Here is a 22,842-nt window from a genome sequence, read left to right on the forward strand (position 1 = left end):
CAAAATAAATGAGAACCCAAGTTGTCAAAATACAAATGGATACAAATTGAAAGAGAATGAGAGGAACTGGGTGATTCTTTTTAAAGAAGTCTCTCTTAGACTACGTGTTTTGCAGCACCATCCTCCCCAAATAGGTACACACTGAGCAAGAAGACTCCACTTTGGGGGAACTGCTTCACCAAAACATCCTCTCCTCTGTGTTAGGCCACGGGCAACACTTGCTTCTGTGATGCTCTTTTTAACCATATCCATGATTGTCCCGATATTCCTTCAGTAAGCAGAATAATGGTTCCCACAGCCTAATCGCCAGAACCAATGGATAAATTATGTTACATGGCAAGTGGGAATTAAGGTTGCAGATGGAATTAAGTTGCTAACCAGCTGATCTTAATAAATTATCCTAGATCATCTGAATGGTCCAATGTGATCACCATGGACTTGAATGGGGCTAAAGAATTAGAATCAGAGTGATGGTATCTTGAGGAAGACTTAACTGGCCATTGCTGGCTTGGAGATGGAAGGGAGCCAGTATCCAAGAGATGTGGGTGGCCTCTAAAAACTGGAAAAAGCAAGAAAACAGATTCTCCCCTAAACCCTCCTGAAGGAATGCAACCCTACCAGCATCTTGATTTTAAGCTCCTGAGACCCATTTCAGATTCAAGACCTCCGTAACTATAAGACAGAACATTTTCCTTGTTTTAAGTCACTGCATTGTGCTAATTTGTTGCAGCAGCAATAAAACTAATACAATTACATACACTCTCTCTGACCTTCGCACCTTTTCTTTAAGCATGTATGAAAATCTTAAAACAGTTTGTCTTTGCTAGCCTAGAATTCTTTCCCACTCCAAAATTTGACTTTGTATCACTCTTCCCAGATCCATTAGGTGTTGATTTTTTTCCGGGTTTACTCACAAAGGATTTTCATATTCCCTTAATGCTAAGTTTGGAGGCAAGATCCCTGTACCAATGAGAGATACATTCTCTAGAGTTTATCAAAAGTGACTAGCTCTCACAGGAGAAATTTTTGGGAAAAGAATTCTTAACTTGATGAATAAAGGACTCTGATCATCAAATTATAGTAGTTAAAATTTTGCTGCAGACACAAGCTCATGGATGAAGAATATGACTTTCTAACTATTCATTCAGAAAAAGACTGATGTTACTCTAATAGCAAATGTGACTTTTCAGGATAATGATCCCAGCAAATACTGTTTGGGGAGCAGCAAAGCAAAACAGAAGAAAATGAAACCAGCATAGGTCACCAATGTGGGTAGCTAGGGCTCAATCCCACTGAGCATCTCTAGGGACCAGTACAGAACACAAACCTCAGAGTTATCCCATGTGAGGGATGTGGGACCTGGGGTATTTATACTGCTGGTCATTGATTGACAGCTGCTCCTGGAAGGCATTAATTCCCCAGCACTTCCAGCTTACAGAGCAAGTAGGCAAAGTAGGCTTTGGGAAGCAGGGAAAGCCCTTAGGACAAGAAACACAGGTGCTGGCCCGTGAAAGGCGATCACCGAAATGATAAGGGATGCAGTGATGAGCGGGGCACTTACAGCATCTGCTACAGCCTTAGAGGCACTGTTGATACCAAGTAAAAGTAAGTTATGACCATAAAACAGATAACATTTTAATAATGTTTTCTGGGATCATTTTATCAAATCCTACTCTTTTACAGTCGATAAGTGAGAACCACCAAACACGGTATAAAATTTCTGAGTGTTAACATTTCCTTGTTTTAACTGATGGTGGCCAGAGGGATGGGCAAAATGGGTGAAGGGGAGTGGAAGACATAGGCTTCTAGTTATGAAATGAATACATCATGGGAATAAAATGTACAGCATAGAGAATGCAGTCAAAGATGCTGTATGGTAACAGATGGTAGCCATACATGTTATGAACACAGCATAACATACAGAGATGCTGAATCACTATGTTGTACACCTGAAACTAATGCAACATTGTGTGTCAACTATACTCAAATAAAAATTTTAAAAAACATTGCTTTTTTTGTGTGTCTACCATTTGCTCCTTATCCATTAATCCATTTGTGACTTCAGCAAACATTGGCCTGATGATCTCCAATGAGCTCTGAGCTATTTCTACATGCCAAGGGAACAAAACCAAGTAGTATGTGGCCTGTGTCCACAAGCCCAGTCAGCAATTCCAGAACAGATGCTAAGAACTCTGATAGACATCTACACAGATGCCGGGGCCACACAGACAGCATGAAATTGGGCAGGGGGAGCTGGAGAAGCCTTCCAGGAAGAGGAGCCTCTTGAGCTGAGTTTTGAAAGACAAGGAGGAGTTCACAAAATTCATACAGGAAATAAAGCATTGCCGGTAGACAGAATAGCCTGTGCAAAGAACCAGTGGCATCAGAATGTTAACTAGTCATGTCTGCCTTTAGCAGAAGTAACGCTCATGGCAAAAGAGAGAATGTGGTCAGACCCCAAAGAGAAAACATTTGTTATAAGCCTTGTCTGTTCAAGATGCTACATGCAAAGATGACTTAGTTATAGCCATGGCCCTTGAGGAGTCCACTGCCACATGCAGTCAAGAAATAAGACAGAAAAAGAAGCCGTAATAGTGGAAAGTACAAAGGGCCGTTAGAGCACGACCTCAACATGACTCCTCAGGCTTTGACTGATCTTCACTCTCCCAGATAGTAGTGACTATGATTTATCATCTCTTGCTGGGGGTTCGGTTTTCTCAGGGCATGTATGTTGAGAACGATATGGGAAGAGTGTACCTTACCCTCCTCCATACCTAGTTTTCACCCTGCCCAGCTAGCTAACAGCACTTACACATAATGACATACCTTTGTCCCAGTAAGGGGCCATTGCAAGTGAACGCAATGAGAATTTCAAGATTACTAAATCCGCACCAAAAATCTTTCATATTTGTCTAAAAAGCATGTCATTATTAAGAAAATGCATACCTTGGGAATGAGTAATTGAATCATAAAATCCATCAAATGTCATTTTGTTCATTTTGCCCAAGTGTCTGTTTGAAATGATTCTAAGCAGTGTGACGTCAACATCTATTGAATGCCAACATTATGCAGGGATGCATAAGTTAGCCTCCAAGAGAATTAATGGCACATAAATATATCTCCATTAAATATGTTTCAGATTTACTTGCTACACATTCACTAAATGTATAGGCTTTTTAAAGTTACAACTTTGGCCATGTCTCTTTTGAAACCGCAAGATTTTTCTTCTCCTTTGAAGATGGAGCCGAGCCCCACACCAGGTCTGTTGTATGTGGTGATGATAGCAGGCAGCTCAGATTACCACAGCTACAACACCCGGATGAGGCCACAAAGGCACCAGCTTGTTCTAGGCTGCTACGAATTAGAGGCCTCGCTGCAAGTTCTTTCAGTATTTCTCTGGCAATTCTTTCATGCTGTGCTCTCTGTGGGTTGGTTCATCTGGAGTCGATGAAGGAAGAGCTATTTCAGGACTTGAGTCTGCAGCTCTACACAGTTTTTCACTGACACCTGGGTGTCCAGGCCCCATGGTGGGTGGTTTTCCTCCTCAACCTGGAGAGGGCTGCATTTAATCCCTGTCACCACACTCTCCCCAGTGGTCAGCGTTTCTCCACGTTTATTATTGGGGAAACATAGTTTTCCACTTTTATTTGATACAATGATAATCATCATTTTTGAAAAAAAGATTCCAAGAAGTTGTATTTTTTTTTTTTAGTAATTAAGCAGCCGTAGGAAGAGAAAGAAAGAAAAAGCTGCCTTAGATTAAGCCTCTAATTCTTTCGGTCTTCAAACAACACCCCAGTGAGGCAGGCATCGTGGTTGTGTCTGAAGTCAGAAGCAGAGTACAGGACCCAAAACCACTGGTCCCAGAGCGGACTGCATGGATTCAGATCCTGGTTTTGGTACCTACTAGCTGTGCAATGCTGGGCAAATCACATGCCATGTTTGTGACCCCTTTCCTCATTTATGAAATTGAAAAAAAAGTTGTCTCTATTTCTTAAGATTATTGTAAGGATTAAATAAATAAAATGTTACAAGCATTTAGAATAGTACTTGACATTTACTTATTTTAATATAATTTATTATCAAGTTAGCTAACATGTAGTTTATGCAGTGTACTCTTGGTTTTGCGAGTAGATTCCCGTGATTCATCACTTACATACAACACCTAGGGTTCATCCAGTGTTCGGCATTTAGGACTGCTTAGACAAAGTAATTGTAATTATGTCATTTTATATATGAGGAACTGGAACGCAATCGTCCTTAAAGTCACAATAATGTAAAGAATAGTTGAGATTTGAAACCAGATCTAGATGGTTCACTCATTCGCTAATTCAATATGCTTTTCTATTGCCCAGTATTGGCTGTCACTGGAACACAATTTACCCATGGTCTCTTATATTTCAGCACATCTTACAAGTGGGTCACTAACTGTCCTTTGTTCTGAACTATCTACTTAAGGACATCTATAAAACAAATAACCATGGAAGACGGAGATAGTGTTTCCCTCTGGAGCAAAGGGTAGACATGCTTTGGAATTTTCTCCTGTAATACACCTACTGCATCCATCTGGTCCTATCGTCACGTCCCTGCTGGGGCTTAGGGAACAGGGGAACTGGTGCAAATATGCTGACTCTCATGCTGTGTTCTGTGCCATGCTGTTTCTGACCTGGGAGTCTCCTATGTTCTGTCGGTATCCATGAAACTCTGATAGGTTAATGTCTTAGTCCATTCTGGCTGCCATAACAAAGTCTACAGACTGGTGGCTTAGAAACAACAGAAATTGATTCGTCACAGTTCTGGAGGCTGGATAGTTTAAGATCAAGTTGCCAGCATGATCACTTTCCAGCAAAGGCCCTCTTTCTGGTCCATAATTTACACCTTCTCACTATCTCCTCACCTCTAGAAGGGGTGAGGGAATGGTCTGGAGCTTCTTTTATTAAGACACTAATCCATTCACGGGGGCTTCACTCTTATGACCTAAGTATCTCCCAAAAGGCCCGACCCCTCCTAATGCCATCATCTTTGGGGGTAGAATTTCAACATATGAATTTGGGGGGGAATACTTTCAAGAAATAGCAGATACCTTGTTAACTTGCAAGTATGGTAAAATCGGATTCTCCTCAGCTCTTGGCAATACTGGTGATGAGAATGGGATGCTGATAGATACCTGGCCTTGCTTTCTAGAGAGGAAAAAGGGACATGGAGGGCATGCTTGAGAATGTGAGAAAATTCCCTGAGATCTAATAGAATGTTCTCTCCAAAGTGGTGGGCAAATGGGGAGTAATAAATGTTATTGAATGTTTAGAGGATGAGCAGAAAGAGGTATGACTGAGCAAGTACTTAAATGGTTATTTGGTTTTTGAAGGGAGAGAGGAAGAAGAAGTGTTACCACTACAGTAAAGCAGCAAGCCTGCAGCCCCAGTCTAAAGGCAATAAGGCTATGACTTCTGAGAAAAGAGTTCTGAAAGCTAAAATTAATGGCATCAGCAATGAGTATATAGAGCTTTAGGGAGACTGAAAATATTAGAAATTTGTTGGTTGAGCTGGGAGCAAGTAGCCACTAGAAAGGGAACATGAATGCAAAGTCTCACTTATTAAATCTGCATGGCCCCCATCCCTCCCTCTCTCTACCCTGACCACATTCACTTTGATGATACCATAATCCTATAATCCCAAGGGTCACCTCCGAGTGGAAGATGCCTCCCTTTGCCAGAGGCTCCAATAGGCAAAATCATCAGTCATAGAGACTGAAGGTCTTTGTAACTTCTCTTGCTTACTGTGAAACTTGATCGAATTCCTTGCTCAAAGGAATCACTTTCTCTTGGCTACTTCCTAGGAAATAATAAGGATAAAAATTTGGGGGGGAGAGGAAAATAGTATATAAACCTATTTTTTAAATTCTGGATTCTACTTGACCGTACTTAGGCAAGAAGCTCCTTCCTTTCTTCTAACAAAACCCCCACACAGTCAAGTTGGTCCATTCTCTGGGTGGCAACACAGCCAATAGGGAACCTAGATGGTGGGACTGAGGACATTTTACACCCACCTGAATATACCAGGAAACTTAGAGAAGGAAAAAGAACCCAACTGTATGTCACTGTTGAATATAGGTTCCCAGATCACTATTATGCCTGGTCCTATGGGAGATGGAGAGACCCACATTCAACTGATGAGATTTGAGCAAGGTTCACAGTAAGCAAGACAAATTACAGCAGCCTTGAGTCTCTATGACTGATTATTTTGTCTATTGGAGTCTTTGGCAAAGGGAAGAAACTTTCATTCAAAGGTACCCCTTGGGATTATAGTCTTATCACCTCCCTGGCATGAGTAACGAGGACATCATTTTTAAAAATCAGCTATTAGCTTGCTACAGGGCTCTTCTCAACACTGAACATGTGATCCATGGAGGCCTTGTGACTCTCTTGATATTCTTTTGGTGTAGGTCAACTAGAACTCAACTAAGAAGGTAGAATGAGTCCAACATGTCCCAGTTATCAAAAGAGAATGAAGCCTGCCTGCCTCCTACCCCCCCCCCACACACACACACCAGAACCATCTTATATTTGTATGAGAAAGTGGTAGCCACCTCTTGGGGAAATTTTATCCCTCATTCCACCACCTGAAGGAAAATCATTGGATTATGAGAGCCCTTGGTTCACAGAGGCTTCTTTGATTGTGTCCACTGGTCTTGCTAGGGCTTTTCAACCTCCCTGTATACAGAGCTTGGATCTGGTTGCTCTGCTTAGTGGGCAGAACTCAAAGTCATTCTCATATCTCCATCCAATACTCCCTTTGATGAACCATATTATATTTTTCCTGTCTCTTGGGCTATTGCCAATAGCTTAGCTATTTTGTCTGCCATTTGGAAAACTACAGACTGACAGATCAAAGACACTCCTCTTAGGGGCCATGAAATGTGGATACATATCATGGTCACTAATCAAACCATCTGGGTCACTCCTGTAGATGCCCACAGCAAGAGTCTGTGCTCTGATGAGCCCGGCTGGAATCAAACTTTTGATTGGGTCTGTGATGTCCAGATTGACACTGTTGTTGCCTGGATCCATCATCTTCCACAAACTGAAAAGGCCAACACATTGAATACAACACATCCACCATCATGGACTGGTCACAAAGGAAATGACTCTATATTTCTGATGCATAAGTTACCTCTACACACCAGACTTGTGCTTCCTGCCAAAGGTTGAATCATTTATCTCCCTGTGAGGAAGACCACATTGTAACCCTTAAAGCTAATGTGTCATATTTTTGGCTTCCTAGACCAAGTGCAGTCTGATGATGATGAACCTTTTATCATAAAAGCTACTCAATTATAAGCTAATGGTCAAGATATTCAACAGAACTTCCATGTTCCCTATCATCCACAGGTACATGGAATTGTTGAGACTTGGAAAGTCTTCGCCTGACCCATATACTTTCATAAGACAATTTGGTCACTGAATGTGGCTGTCCCCAGAAAGAAATCATTTTCTCTAGTCTATTTCCTGGGCAATAATAAGGATGAAAATTAGGATAAAAATTGGGGGGGGGAACAGTACATAAACCTATTTTTAAAATTCTGGATTCTACTTGACCATTAGTAGGCAAGATGATCTTTCCTTTCTTCTAAACAGAAACCACAGACAGCCCAGTTGGTCCACTCTCTAGTTGAAAACACAGCCAATAGGTGGTCTAGAGACTCCAACTTATCTTATGTTAGCCACCAAGATTCTCCTATTGGACTGACATGGTCATAGAGCATAAAGATAATGATCACTTGATTAAGTGCTATTCACTGAGTCCTCCTGGAGGGGTTCACACATGCCAAGATGGGGGGACATGATAAGTCTCTAAGTTTTATTAAAACGCCTTTGTGCCTCTTACACTTGACCCCTCTGAATGAAAGTCTGGGTGTGAATAGGGGATGATCAATAATAGGTGACACTGTAGCTCTTGGAAGGGGACACACCTCTTTTATGGCTATGGAAGGACTATAACTACCTTGGCACTTGAGGACAGAATATCTCAGAATCTAGGAGAGTTAGTGGAGTGATGGACACTAATGATATTTATCCTTCATAATCTTCCCTGGACCCTTCTTCATAAAGGATAACACCTTGGTGCCACCTTTTCAAACTCATGCAAACACTAAATTTAACTGACCTCTAGGTTTGCCATCCTCAACCAAGGAGTCTAACAAGTCTAGAAAAATAGCATGGGTTGGCCCTGGGACCTACACCTTTCAGCAAACACTTGTCAACACTTCTTGGTGCTTTCCTCACCACTATTTCCAATCAGTAGCTATCAGTCACTCCATGGGGCTCCCATCTGATAGCATGAACAATCAGAACAGGCTGGGATAATTTACTTAGGCCATAAAAAAGTAACAGATTCATTTAAAATGAACTAGGAACTTTAAAGTTTACCAGTCAGTTAGAAGACCAAGTGGAAGTCCTGTCAGCATGTACCTCCAACTGGTATGGGTCTCACCTAAGAGGAACAAAGGGCATCAAATATAAATAATACTTTCTATGCAGGGGGACCATGAACACTCCTGGGACTGTACTTCTAGTGTGGAAGTCAGATACTACTTTGCTCCTCAGAAGTAGTCACAGATATTTCAAGTCTGATGTTTAAAGAAATATCATCAGCATATCACATAGCCCTCAGATGACTGTGGAGCTCTCTCCAAAATGAAGCTACCCTTGGTTGTTTGGGAGAACTTCCAGGAGGGATAACTCCCTTGTTATTTAAGCATACCCAGTGGACAACTTTCTCTCTGATAGAAGTCATCAAATTAGAAAAGGGGGGAAATTCTCTGTGGGTCTATGAAGTTTCTGCACTAAACGCCTTCCTCCCAGACTATCTTCCAGGGTGTTTATGTCTTTTTGGAAGACAGAGAGTGTGTCCCTCCAGAACAAAAGGCAGGTCTAAAGTGTGTCTCTGACTTTAGCTGAAAAGATTAGTGATGTTATTTTGGATCTTGAAGAACTTGAAGTCAACTTCAATTCACCGACTAAGATTGTTACTGATAAGAAAATTGCCCTTGACCTTCTCCTTGTGGGCCAAGGCAGAGCCTTGCGATTACCAATATATCCTCCCTGCCTGGATTAATTCTTCAGGCCGAGAGGAAAGGTCAATTCAGAAACTTAAGGAGAAAATCATCTGACTTTCCAAGTTAAATGCTGTAGGTTTATGGGATTTGTTCAGCAGGTTGGATCCAGGACACTGCAGCCCTTTAGGTTGCCCTCATCCTGCTGCTTGGAAATGTCTTGTTGATAGCAGACTTAATGCTGCATGGGACAAATGATTGGAGTTGCCTCCAGCCTCTGTCAGATTAATCAGAACAGCCCAAGGGTTGACATACTCAAAGAAAGTTCACCAGAAGCTAAGGTGGTGTAAAACTGAGCAATGGATATTGTTAGAGAAAATTCTCCATAGGTCTTAATATTTCAGTGCCTCTTGTGAGCAATGCACTAAATGCCTTCCTCTGAGACTATTTTCCAGGGTGTTTGTAAGGCAAACAGCCTTGGAAGATAGAGATGGTGTCTCCCCACAGAACAAAAGGCAAATTTGCTTATAGTCCTAAAAAGATAAAGATAGTATCTTCCTCAGGAGGAAAGGAAAGCATGTTTACTGTCCATTATAAAAGACTCAAGTTCCCTATGCTCAGGAATCCTCTTCTGTAACATATCCCTCTGGGTCCATCCCCATTATCCCTATAGGATATGGGGTGAAGGGGAACAAATTTACTGATGCTTGTGCTGCTTGCTGTTCTGTGAGTAATAAAGTTCATTGTCTCTGACCCAGGAGTCTCATGTTTTCTGCCAGAATCCATCAAACTATAACAAGATAAATTGTTAGCTTGAAAATAGGTAAAATCTCAGACTTCTCTCAATCTTGACAGTCATGAAATATATTTTGGATAAATATTCCCCTTTAAAAAAAAAAAGAAAAGGAAAAGGAAGATTAAAAATTGAGGAATTCTATAAAAACCTAAATGTTTCTATGCTATATCTGCAAAGCCATTTTTAGTTTGTCAGCATCTTTCACTTTTCTTATTCATTCATTCATTTTCCAAATGTTTGTTGAACACTACTTGAAAGATAATAAACAAAATACAAAACAGACCAGATTCCTACTAGCCAGAGGCTTGCAGTCCAGTGGGGAAGATAGCCGTCATTCATATAGTATTGGGATCATGAGATATATTGTGTGATAAGTATTAGAAAAGGAAAGGGAAAGGTTTTAAGAGAAAGAATATCAGAGAGTAACTTCATATAGATTGGAAGAGCCTGAGCAAAGGACAGTGAACTAAGATGTGAAAGATGCATAGCAGCAGGATAAGGTAAGTGACTGGGTGGGAAAAGCCAACATCCTCCATGAAGACCTCAAAGAGAGAAATTCTTGACACATCCCAGTGTGGTGGAAGGCAGCGTGGGCTAGAAAGAAAGGTTCAAGAAGCTAGGAATTTGGGCAGAGACCAGATCAGGCAGGCATGGCTTTATCAATCATTTTAAGGCTATGACTTTAAGCTAAATACTCTGAGAGCCATTAAAATGTAAATCTTATAAGAGTCTTTGTCTGTCTTATTCTTCATGATATTCTTAGCACATGAATGATTGCTGGTGCATTGTAGGTGGTCAATAAATAGTTGTTCAGTTAAGTGAAGGGAAACACACAGTTTGCATTTTTGAAAAATCACTTTGGGCTTCTATGAAGAGAGTAGATTGAAGAAGACAAAACCAAAGCAAAAAGACAAAGTAGAGGCCATTGCATATCCCAGTAACAAATTCAGTAGCTTGGACCAGGAGAGATGAAACATATGCCCTCCTGCTGCCTCTCTCTCTCTCTCTCTCTCTCTCTCTCTCTCTCTCTCTCTCTCTCACACACACACACACACACACACACACACACACATACGTTTTTTTAAATCATTTTATAGTCTTAAGGATGTATTCACTTGAAAGGTCATGAAAGACCATCTAATCCAATGTGAAACAAATAAAGACAGTATGTTAAGTGATGGTTGGAGTCTTTGGAGTACCAGCCAGTTGTGTGTGGTTACTGATGCCGGCAAAGAGATTGAAAGAGGAAACTTGCTTATGAAGACAAAGAGAGTAAAGGTAACTGAGAGCACGTGCAGTAAGACTCCCAGGCTCAGCAAAATAAATCCCAGAGCATTTCTTCTCCAAGACTATATCAAACTCTATCCCCAGCCTGACTGCCCCTTGCAGGGCTCAGTGAGTTATTGCCTCACAAGCCATTGTAAGGAGCCTTTTCCCTCCTATGAGGAAGCTAGGAATTCAGAATGTGTTAGTGTGTGGGTGTCTGTGTGTGCGCGTGCGTGCGTGTGTGCACATACTCATGTATGTGTGCTCAGGCCGGCCTTGCATCCCAGTAAGGAAGCACTCCGTCCATGGGCCTGGAAGGCAGAATGTTAAGTGAGTGTGGGGGCAGGGCTGGAAGAGAGGGGCACTCCAGGTGAGAGCATAGCACAGTGCCTCTCCAGGTCACACGGTGTCCGTGTGCCTGGTGTCACATGCCGCGGTGTTGGGCATGGCAATTCCTAAAGCAGAAGTTGCAGAAGAACTGGCCAAGGTTATTCTTGTGCCATGGTGGTCTCCGTCTCCCAGCCCAGATGGCCAGGAATGCTATGAGGCAGAGAACTCAGCTCCCGGTGGAGAGCTGAGCACTTGGCACTGCTTAAATCATGACCACTCACGCCCACTTGGACAGGTTGGCCTCCCCGTTTGAAGGGCAGGGGGTAGGCAAGGGCCCTGGAGAGGGAGTTCTCATTGAGAGACAGTGGAACGGCTGTGCTAGTTCTTTCTTAGCCCTGCTAGGAATGCCCACAGCCCAGGAGGGAGCTGAGCAGGCATGAACACCTGCAAAAAGCAAACGGGGCAAGGATTTCAAGATCTGATGCTGATGGAAATAAGCCACCGAGTGGGCATTCATTTGAAGTGATTTTTATAAAACAAAGAAAGAGAAACTGTCTACAGTTGTATTTAAACAGTAGTCAAAAAAGAAAACTAAGCCAACGTATTCTTATGTTTCATGAGGTACACAGTATTTTGTATGTGGCTATTTCATTTCAAGGCTTTGGATGAAAAATAATTACTCTAGTTGCCATACCCACTTTCAGCTCATCCACAGTGAATAGAGACCAGGGATATCACTGTGCCCCTCAATTTTCCTTTGCATGAAAAGGGTTTCACCATTTTTTAAGGTACTGGACCAATATACTAACTAGGATTCTCACTGTTTCTAAGGGCCAGATGCTCTGCTTGGTTTCTTCTCATCCAGTCTTAAATACCTCCAACACCCAGGAAGTTTTAGCCAGTGTGGATAACAACATGTGTCCCAAAAGGGCAGCCTCTCACTTTCCCTGGGACTTTCCTGGAAAGGTTTTAGGTGGTGCTACTCCTGGGATCCACTCCCAATCCTGGGCAGACTCTCACCCCCAGTTAATTGTCAGAGTCTCGGTGAGCAGAATATTAGAGCTCTCACCAGGTGGACATCCTGATTTCCCAGGTGCACATGGACTTTCAGACCTGTTTAGAGGCTCGTTACGACATCAGAACTGAAGGTACCCAGAGAACTTTGAGAAAGAAATGAACAGATCCATTGGATCAGCAGGTGTTTTCCTTTTCTAGGACCTGCCCAGCTTGAACCTTTTTCTCTCCAGCCCTCTCACTTCACACTGGATACCTGTCTGGTTGAGAGGCCTTTCCAACCAAGTGGCCTTGTCAAGGTTTTAGAGAAATGATAAACACACAGGGGATCTGCTCTCTACTCATCCAAGCTAGAAGGCTACTACATTTGTGTAATGGTTCATTTTATGTGTCAATCTGTGAGGTACCCAGGTATTTGGTTAAATGTTATTTCTGGGTATGTCTTACGTCTGCCAGGGTATTTCTGGATGAGACTAATATTCAAGTCTAATTCAAGTGGAATTATTCCCAATGTGGGTAGGCCTGCTTAGCTGTCTCTGAGCAGGAACATCAGTCTTCTTCTATCTTTAGGCTTGAATTTGGACTTGGACTTACACTACCAGCTCTCCTGGGTCTGAAATTCTCGGCCTCTCTAGTCGTGAGAACCGATTTCTTAAAATAAATCTGTTGGATGGTTGGATGGATGGATGGATGGATGAACTATTGCACCCATGTCCTGACAAATGCCTTCCAAAGCTTCTTCGAGTCAAGCAGAGCCAACCCAAATGCCTGTTAATAAACCCAGGTGAGTGTAGCAACCAGAGAGAGGATGTCAAGTACAGGGGGTCCACCCGATCTCCCCTCTTGCTGATTTTTGCTGTGTCATATTGAGAGTACCATCACTGCCAGATTTTTCCATTTTTTAAGAGAAATTAAAAACCTGAATGTTCTTGTCAATGTTAGCAACTACTTTAAAATATTCCAAAAATCTCACATGAGCCAACCAGCCCAATCCATGGACAGACCCGGCCCTTGCTGCCCAGTGTAGTCTCCATCCTAGGCAGGTGTGGGGAAATTTTTCTGAATTGAAGGAAAAGGAATGTTTAGCTAGATTTCCCTATTTCTAAAATTGGAGCTTACATTTTAATTCCTACATTGATTATTTATCTCAGACTTCTGTACAGAGCAACTCCCCCACATGTTGACATTATCCCACAAGCCCCCTGAGAACAGGAAACAGAACAAGTATTATAATCTCAATTCCTATTTCTCTAATGAAGTTAAAGACTCCTCAGATGGAGTGCCCCGTGGAAAGCTGATAGGAGAAGTTTCCCAGTTTCAACTAGATTCCAGACCTCATCCTCTCCCCCAAAATATGAACTTCACATTAATCATTCCTGATGCATGTGATTCCTCTATTCTTCCCCAACACACTGACATTTGGTTTAAAATTCTATAAATGCTGGGCAAGAAACAGACATAAATATTAATTTCAGGAACACCCCCATGGATCATTTAAAACATAGTTTTCCTATGAATTATTTGATCTTTTTTTCACTTTGGCCATAACCCATTTTTCTTTGAAACTAAGTGTCACTCTTTAAAGCTATCTTCACTGTTCTTCAACCTCCAAAGAATTTCCTCTCCCATTAAGCTCTGCCTCCAGTGCCCCAAGGAGCCGAGCATGGTATAAAGGAATACCCAGATGGCTCTGTAGATGTTTATTATAGGGCCCTCCATTGTATTCAAATTAATGGCACCACATTAGCATGGGCTGCCCTTTGGTGCTCATTTGTTCCTGCACTCCAGGGGTTAAAGGAGCCGCCTGCTCTCCAGATGTTCAGTAGCTCTTATAAATGAAAGATTAGCGATTTTTTGCTGCTGCTGCTACTTCCTCTATTCCCTTTTAAAGCTGATATTTTCTTTAGGAACTTGCTTAGTGTCTGAGTCAGAAGAATCTCCTCCCTCAGGTATATCAATCAATAGCATTCACAAGAAGAAGGGCAAAATGTAGAGGAGGTAGACATGGTCTGTATTAATTTGTTGACTGCAACACCCTTCCAGTGACTGATGCACACATCCTGTGGTTGCACTCCACCCTTTGAAATGTGGCTCCAATACATGTGACATTTTTCTCAACTAAAAATGAAAACAAAAACAAAAACCTCTCTCTCCCTCCCTCTATTTTTTTTCTTTTGTGACAACATCTTTTGTTTGGGCTATGACGGGAATGTCAACTTCATTTTCAAATCATGCCTATCTCCTCTCTAAGCAAGAAGCCTAAGTGTCTGAAATATGAGTGTATCTAACTCAAAGATACCACCAACAAGGTCTTCCCAGGAGAGAAATGAGAGAAGTACCCAACATGGATTCCAATAAATGAATGCCAGTTTAACATCTACCATGCTTGCCTTTTGTACCCAGAGACACTCCCAGGTTCCTGCTGTTGCAAGAGCTGTTCAAGCATTGAATAAGCAGCGTTCCAATGAGACGAAACCTTCTGCCTCGGCTGGTGTTTAACAAGCTGCTTTCTTGCTGCAACTCTGTCAGAATTTCTCCAACCTTAGCAGAATTACCTCATTTCACGTCTTCTCCTGATGTATCTCCAATGCTTCTTTCACCAAGTGGGTAAAAAGAGATAGACTAACTTGAATAGAAAAGGAAAGCCTGATGGATACCCTTAGTCTTGTCACCACCTTTCTGACAATGGAGAGGAAGTAACAGACAGGCTGAGGGGGAGTCACCGGACCTAAGGGGGCAGCATGCACGATGGAAACAGAGGCTGGGATATTCAACATGTCCCACCTCTGAGGTGGAAAGTGTGGGAGAAACCTGGAGATGCCAGTAATGCCTCACATCTTAATATAAGCATAGACCCATCTCAAGGATGGGAGCCTTAGTTCACACACACATGAAAGAATGTTCTTGAAAGGAAGCTACAGATAAAGTATTTATAATACACATGTAAAATGGACATCTTCAAGGGTGCCAGCTAGGAATGAATTGCTATGGCCCCTATATGAAGGAAAACTCTTTTTCCTTCCACCCTCCTACTTTCAACATCTGGGACCTGAGAACCAAACTGATAAAAGACAGATTAAAGAGAGGGGAAAATAGGTGAGACACAAGGAGGCAGCCAGACAAGACTGAGATTTATTATTACCATCCTAAGCTAAACAAAGGACAAGGGGGCTTCTGGTGTGGACAGGCAAGTTTTGGACAGAGAGGAGACAGCAAAAAAAATGTGTGATAAAGACAGTCCATTAGGAGGATGTGAGTCTTTGGGTGGTAAAAGTTGTCTCCAGAAAGTAGCTCTCTGAGATATATTTATAAATGAGACTTTCCTTTATACATACAAGTTTCCTTTACAAACAGGGAAATTTCGACTTTATTTTTAAGTTTATTTGTTTATTTTGAAAGAGAGAGAGAGAGAGAGAGAGAGAGAGAGAGAGAGAGAGAGAACGCATGTGTGTATGTGTGTGTAAATGAGTGGAGGAGGAGCAAAGAGAGGGTGAACAGAGGATCCGAAGCAGGCTCTGTGCTGGCAGCAGAGAGCCCAATGTGGGGCTTGAGCTCACAAACTGTGAGATCATTACCTGATCCGTAACTGGGCACTTAACCAAATGAGCCACCCAGGCACTCCCACTTTATTTTTAGGTAGCTAAGAGGAGGTGAAGAGTTTTTCTCGAATATGCTGGTTTTTAATTGCCTTTAGCTCAAAATAATCCTCAGGCCATAGTGGCATATCTTGGGTGCCATATTTGGGTACACTTTACCCATAATGTCACTAGTGGGGTCATGATATTGTCCACAGAGGGCCTTCTGAGGGGAAGGTTTGTGCTTTCCTCTAAGGCATGCTGCTGTCTGCCAGCGAGAGGCAAAGTTGCAGGGCAGGAGTAGCTGGGGGGAAGACCAGGTTGGGGAGAGAAAGTGCTGAAGGAGCAGGGGTCCAGGAGAAAGGACACCAGACCACGAGAGAGAAAGGAGGAAACACCCAGAGTAGAGTGGGGAGCCTCCACTTCTCCTTCACCTGAGAGGGCCAGTTTCATTACCAAAGGATCTTCTCATCAGCCCTCTCTGGCACGGCGAGGGCTTGGCACATGTGCCTGGCTATGGGCATTCAGATGCTCTCTCCAATGAAGTGGGTCTTGGAGGTTAAGTTGATAGAGAAGATTTAAAGGAAGCCAAGAGGAAGAGATGTGATGGAAGCCAGAAAAAAAAAAAGGCAGTGAGTGGTCAAAGGCAGATCAGAAAGTCAAAAATAAGGTTCCTGCTATAAAGATATGAGAAAGAAGATTGCCTTCAAGACTTCAGCTGAAGAAAAACCCCTAAGAGATAAGAACAGAGATAGACAAACTCACCTGAAAGAAACAGAATGCTATCCAGCTAGCACAAGAGACTAAATGAATACAGCTACCAAATGAGTGTATAAAGCAAAAGGCGGTTGTTTGGCAGGAGAAATCTCAAAAGAGGTAATTCACTTGAGAAAGGAATCCAAGCATCCATAAGATAACAAATCAGAACTCCAAGAACTAAAAGCTAGAAACCTGAATCTGCTCCGGTAAGGAGAATGAGTAAAGGAGTCTTCAGCTGTGAGATGGGAGAGGTCTGGCACCTCTCAAGACCCTTAGCACCCCGATAACCTGCTTGCACTGGCACATGAGCCCCAGGGCCCCCAGAGGTTGTCATGGAGGTGACATACACTGGTTACCTGACTCCAGCCTGGTCCCTAGTCTACCCAACATCTCTCCTGGCCTTCCAGGTAGAAAAGCATATCCTGATATCCTGCTTCTCTTCTCAGTTTTTATTAGTAGAGAAGGTAGAAAATCATGGTCAGAACTCAATGGTATCTAATTTAAACCCTCTCACTTACTGCTAGGGAATGCTAGAGTATCTGAAAGCAGCAGGCAAGACCTAGCGCTCACCTCTCCCTTCGACAAGCAGTTAACATTGCTAACGTCCGACAGGCGCATGTCCTTTCCAGCACTTCCAAACCACCACCACCACCACCCCCAGGGGTAGTGGGAATTTAACCCGATGCTTATCACTTGCTTCATTAGTAACCTGGTATAAATAATCAGAACATGAGAATTTGCATTTTATTTTTGCTTTGCTCCTAAAATTCTTACTGACTGTTCTTGCTGGCAGGAAGGAGATGCAGTCTCTGATTCACTTGCAAGGTTTTACAACCAAACCTGTTGGAGTATAGGTGTGTCAGTGAATTGATTTCCTTCCCTTCTCTGGTGCAATAAATAAATAAATAAATAAATAAATAAATAAAATGTGGAGAAGGAGGGAGAAATGTGGTGAAACATCCGGGTCAGCGTGTAGAAGCACACTGCCTAAAGAGACTTTGCTCGTCAATGGTCCAGATCTCCAGCAGACAGTCCAGAAAAGAATGAATTCATTTAATTCAGGCTTCTAACCCCAGCTTCTATAGCTTTATCTACCTACCAGACCCTAAAGAGTCTCACTTCCGGGGTGCTGGGTCTGTTCCAGGAAGAAGTACCATAGCTAAGAAATCAAGGGAAACACCATATTTGTTCCCTCTGCAAAGTTACTGAGGCTCTGTCCACAGAAGGGCGCCATAACGGTCAGGCGCAGGACCGCCCTCAGGGGGACATGGGAATTCTGTGGACGCAATTCAGATAATCAATAATACAGGCCGCTGATTTTATAAAGACAATATATGCCAGCCCTAATCCTAAGTACATTCCAAACAAATGGATTCTTACACACAATGAGGAGAAAGAGACAGAGTTCATAAAGACAGGATAAGAAGGGGTAGAGGAGATCCCTTCCATGCTGAGTAGCAGCATGCCGCATGCCTTCCCCCTTCTCAGCTCCAGGGGGAGGTCCTGTTGGCATAAAACATTAGCCCCTGCCAGCCCCTAGGCAAAGCAATACAGCAACTACTTCAGGACAGGGATAGAACTTAAGTTTATCCAGTCAGAACACTGTCTGGGATTTAGTTCCTTGGCTTTGACACACACACCCTCAAAATAAAAGCAGGAGAGAGAGAGAAGAAAAAACCCAGGTGAGTGTACACTCGCATACACTCTTTCTCTTCCTATCCCTACCCCTCTTTCTGTATGGATTGGGACTATAGAGCCACTCCAAAGGCATTGGAAGTCAATTTGTGAGAGGATCTGGCCCTAAAATGAAGCAGATAGGGGCATCTGGTTGCCTCGGTCAACTGAGCATCTGCCTTTGGCTCAGGTCATGATCTCCCGATTTGTGAGTTCCAGTCCCGCATCAGACTCACTGCTATCAGCACAGAGCCTGCTTCAGATCCTCTGTCCCCCTTCTCTGCCCCTCCCCAACTTGCTCTCTTTCTCTCTCTCTCAAAAATAAATTTAAAATATAATAAGTGAAATAAAAAGAAATGAAATAAAATGAAGCAGATAATGTAGAGGGTGGAGCAGAAAGAAGAAAAGATATGGGTCCTGGCTTATCCTATCGGCCCATTGGAGACAGCCTGAAAGCGCCCTACTTACAGACGGTGCAAATACAAGAGCCAAAAGAGTCATTTAATGTTTAACCCACTAGGAATTGAGGTTTCTGTCCCTTGGAACAAAAACCATCCCTACTGATACTCAGGAGCTAAGTCAGAACACTGTATCTCAGCCTAATATGAGAGGAAAACACTTCCCCTACCTTCTACCGTGAGCTCCAACTTTGGGGAGGAAGAGGGGCAGGGAGAAAGGAATGGAGAATCATTAGAGCCATCCATCCACCAGTGCCTCTTAAGCTTTCTTTCTCTTCGTGACACTGGGGAGCAGTAGTGCGGTAATGAGGAAGGGGCGGAGGGAATGGGAGGGAGGATGTGGGGACAGGTGCCAACTGGATTGTGTTCGCATCATCTGTGGGCTGCCCTGGAGCTTTCCATATGGGCATACACTGATTACACGGAGCGCTTTCTGGAACCACATTCACTCTTCTGGGCCACATACTCAAAAGTGTAAATATTAGTATATAAAACTGGGTTTAATGTGTTTTCACCAATAAATTTGAAGTGTGATTAGCTTTGTTGTTTGCATAATCAGAAACTTCAAGCATTTGTTCCCCAAAAGAGAGCTCTGTCCGGCACATGTCATGTGGCCCATCTTAATATCTTTCCTGCCCGAGTGCAGAGAAACACGGAGGGCAGTCAAAATCATGGGCTGTGCTGGCCCAGACTTCACACGATCAGGATAAACAAACCTCCGTCCAAGCAAGTAAAAACTTGGTTTGCTTTACTTCTCTGCCTTTCCCTCACTACAGTCAAATCTTCAAGCCAAGATGCCTTTCAAATACCCTCTAAGGGCTTCAACTTTGTTTTTCCCCTAGTAATTACAAGGACAGTGATTTCATACTCTGTCTCCAGTAGACACTATGACATTATTTCCCCTTTATTATTATTGACACCTAAGTGAACCTATCTTCAAACAAATTGGTTTTCTTTTACAGCCAGGACGTGGGAAATCCATCTGTCACTTAGCACAAGCAGAAACTGGAGTGAAATAGGGTGGCTGCCCAAAGGCATAAAGAAATTTGTGAGAAAATTGGAAAGCAAAGAAGTTTTTGAGACAAAGTCAGTAAACGCCATCTGTGTAGGCCAAGAGTCATCCCCCAGAATTGGGAGACGCTAAGAAAGACAGAGGGAGAAGGAGGGAGAGGAGGAGGAAAAGGGGAGAAATGCAGGAGATAGACAGAAAATGGAGAGCTGAAAAAATTACCACTTTCACCCCCGCACAAGGGGCTGATCAGCTGGGACAGAGATTCGAATTGCTGCGAGCCATCCCTTTCATGTTCTCGGTTAAGTCACCTCTGGACTAAAACACGAGATTTTTGCCCTTTGGGAGGAAACTTGGGCTTGCCCTTTTTCTGCCACTAGACAGAAAGTATGTGAAACCGTTATTGACACAGGAATTAAGTTATCATGATTTTGGAGAACTCTAAAATGGCCTAAGAGAATACTCAGTGCTGAAAGTCTTACTTTTTACTAATCCTCTCCATTTCCTTCCTTTATTGGCATTTTCTTGGCTTGCCTAGCCCTTCTTCCTTCCTCTTGTTTCTTCTATTCCCATCCTGAGCCCGGAGATCACCCTCCGGGTAGCCCTCGCATCTCACTCGGCTGTGGCCAACTGCCCGGCCGAGCAGCGGACGGTGGGCTAGTGAAGGCGTGTGTGCGCATGCGTGGGTTCAGGCAGGCGCCACGCACCACACATACACGCACACACACCATATACACACAGCCCCCCACAAACACACACCCCACGCACATATGCCATCACACACATACACACATCCACACTGCCACATGTACACACCCCACACACCCCACCACATACACAAGCACACTACTACATGCGCACACATACTACATACACACCACATACACACATACACACCATCACACACACACACCACCACATACACAAGCACACTACCCCACACACACACATACCACATGCACAAACCACCACATATGCACATACACCACAACATGCATGCACCATCATGTACACACACATACCACATACACACACATAGTACATTCACACACATACATACTGCCGCATATACACATACCAGACACACACCACACACATACCACCACATACACACATCATACATCATATACACATAGCACACATACACACACACACATATACACCACACATCATACCCCATATACACACCCCACACGCTCATACCATACACACCATACCACACACGCGCGCCACACTTTTTCCTGCCCTCAGCCCAAACCTGCTGCGGTCCACAAGGACAGAGATCTTCTGCCAGGTTCGGAGGAAGCAGGACGAGGAGCCCTCCTACCAAGTGGTCTTCAGCCCAGGGCTCGTGCCTGTGGACCCAGCAGCAGTGCAGCAGCTCCCCGTGTGGGCGCTGTGCCCAGGCCATGTGCACAGGTGCTCCCCCTGCCACTCCCAAGCATTCCTCCCCACACCTCACACAGGTGGTGCTTATTATTAACCCTTTCTCACAGGTGAGAAAATTGTGACTCCAGACAGTTAAGGAATTTGCCCAAGGTCTTAGAGCTAGTGAGTGGTGAGCTGGAATCGGAACCCAGGTCTGCGTAGCTCCAGAGCATAATTTCCTCTGCCGAATTCCCTGAGCAGGACCCTGAGGACACCTAGAAAAGAGTCTCAGGGCAACAGCACCTTTCTGATAGAAACCACATGATGGCGGACACCCCCATCTTGTTGAATTGAATGAATTCCTTCAACTCACACCCACCGCCATGCCAGAGCCCACATTTCACACGCACTGTTGGATCACACCCAAAGCCAGGTGCCAGCAGGGGCCCACCTGCATTTAACGCTATGGGAAGTTACACATTCAACACTTGGAACCACAAAAGTCCCAGGCCCCGATGAGCACAGCCAAATACTTGGCGGCATAGCCTGATTTCGTAAGTATGTTACCATAACATAAGATCACAGTTGTTTTCTTGTCCAGCCCTCTTCTCTCTTAAGTAAGGTCAAAATAAAGTTACTGCTTCCAAAACTTAAAAAAAAAAAAAAGCAGCAAAATGTCAAGCAATTTAGGCATTTTTAAGTAACAGATTATTCTGCATTAATCCTCTGGGATGTTGGGAAGTCGTATAAAGAAGTGAAGTGCCTCTCTCCTGTCACTATTTTCTCGCACTGTTCTCATGGTTATTAAATGGTAACATTTAAATTGATCAAGCATAAAAACAGACATAATTCTGTCCCAAGAATCTCCCCCACCTAAATCAGAGACAGCTGCCCAGAGGAAGATGCCAGAAAGCCTGCGGTGAGAATCTCGCCCTTCCCTCTTTTGTGTATTGTCTGAGGAAGGAGCCAACGAGGGCTCACCTTTCAGTGCAGAAAAATGGTCTTCTTTATCTATAAAGGAGCCACTCAGATCAACCAGACTGGCCACAGGATGTCACTGTTACTCCATACACACAATAGCGAGCCGGCCTTTCTGTCAGGGGTTAGATATGGATGGGACCTGGGCTCCCCTTGGCCTCACCTCTTACAGAATTGTCATCCCTTCAGGTGGCGCTCCGCAAGCCAACAGCACGCTCCCCATAAAAGCCGCTGCAGCCTGCCCCATTGTCTCAATCTTCCTATTGTTCCGTTTCAAAGGAGGAAAGGAAGAGGCAGAGAAGTGACAAGAAGAAAAGGACCAGCATGGTCTCTCACATCCCCGGGTCTACGAGGGGTGGGCTTTGAACATTTATGACCTTCGGTAAAACCAATGTCCTTTTAATGTATTTTATAGTGTTTTATAAGGAAGGGTGAGAACATCTTTTGCTTACTTTTATTTTCTCAAATTTCCGGAAAGGATATGGAATATTCAAGCAATTGTTAAACCGCCTCAACTCTTTGTAGGGAGGCTTCGTATTCTCCGGAAATGAAACATCCTCCCT

General features: G+C 43.4%; 1 long non-coding RNA gene across 1 annotated transcript; it reads right to left on the reverse strand.

The window, feature by feature from the left end:
* Nucleotides 1-5,091: 5,091 nt before the first annotated feature.
* LOC115278419 lies at nt 5,092-20,563 on the reverse strand. The gene is made up of 3 exons (XR_003902877.1): nt 20,416-20,563; nt 8,427-8,490; nt 5,092-5,180 (listed from the first exon to the last, which is right to left on the reverse strand). It is a non-coding gene; the product is annotated as an uncharacterized LOC115278419 (long non-coding RNA).
* Between the last annotated feature and the right edge of the window lie 2,279 nt (nt 20,564-22,842).

This window comes from Suricata suricatta, chromosome 14, assembly GCF_006229205.1.
Source record: "Suricata suricatta isolate VVHF042 chromosome 14, meerkat_22Aug2017_6uvM2_HiC, whole genome shotgun sequence".
NCBI lineage: Eukaryota > Metazoa > Chordata > Mammalia > Carnivora > Herpestidae > Suricata > Suricata suricatta.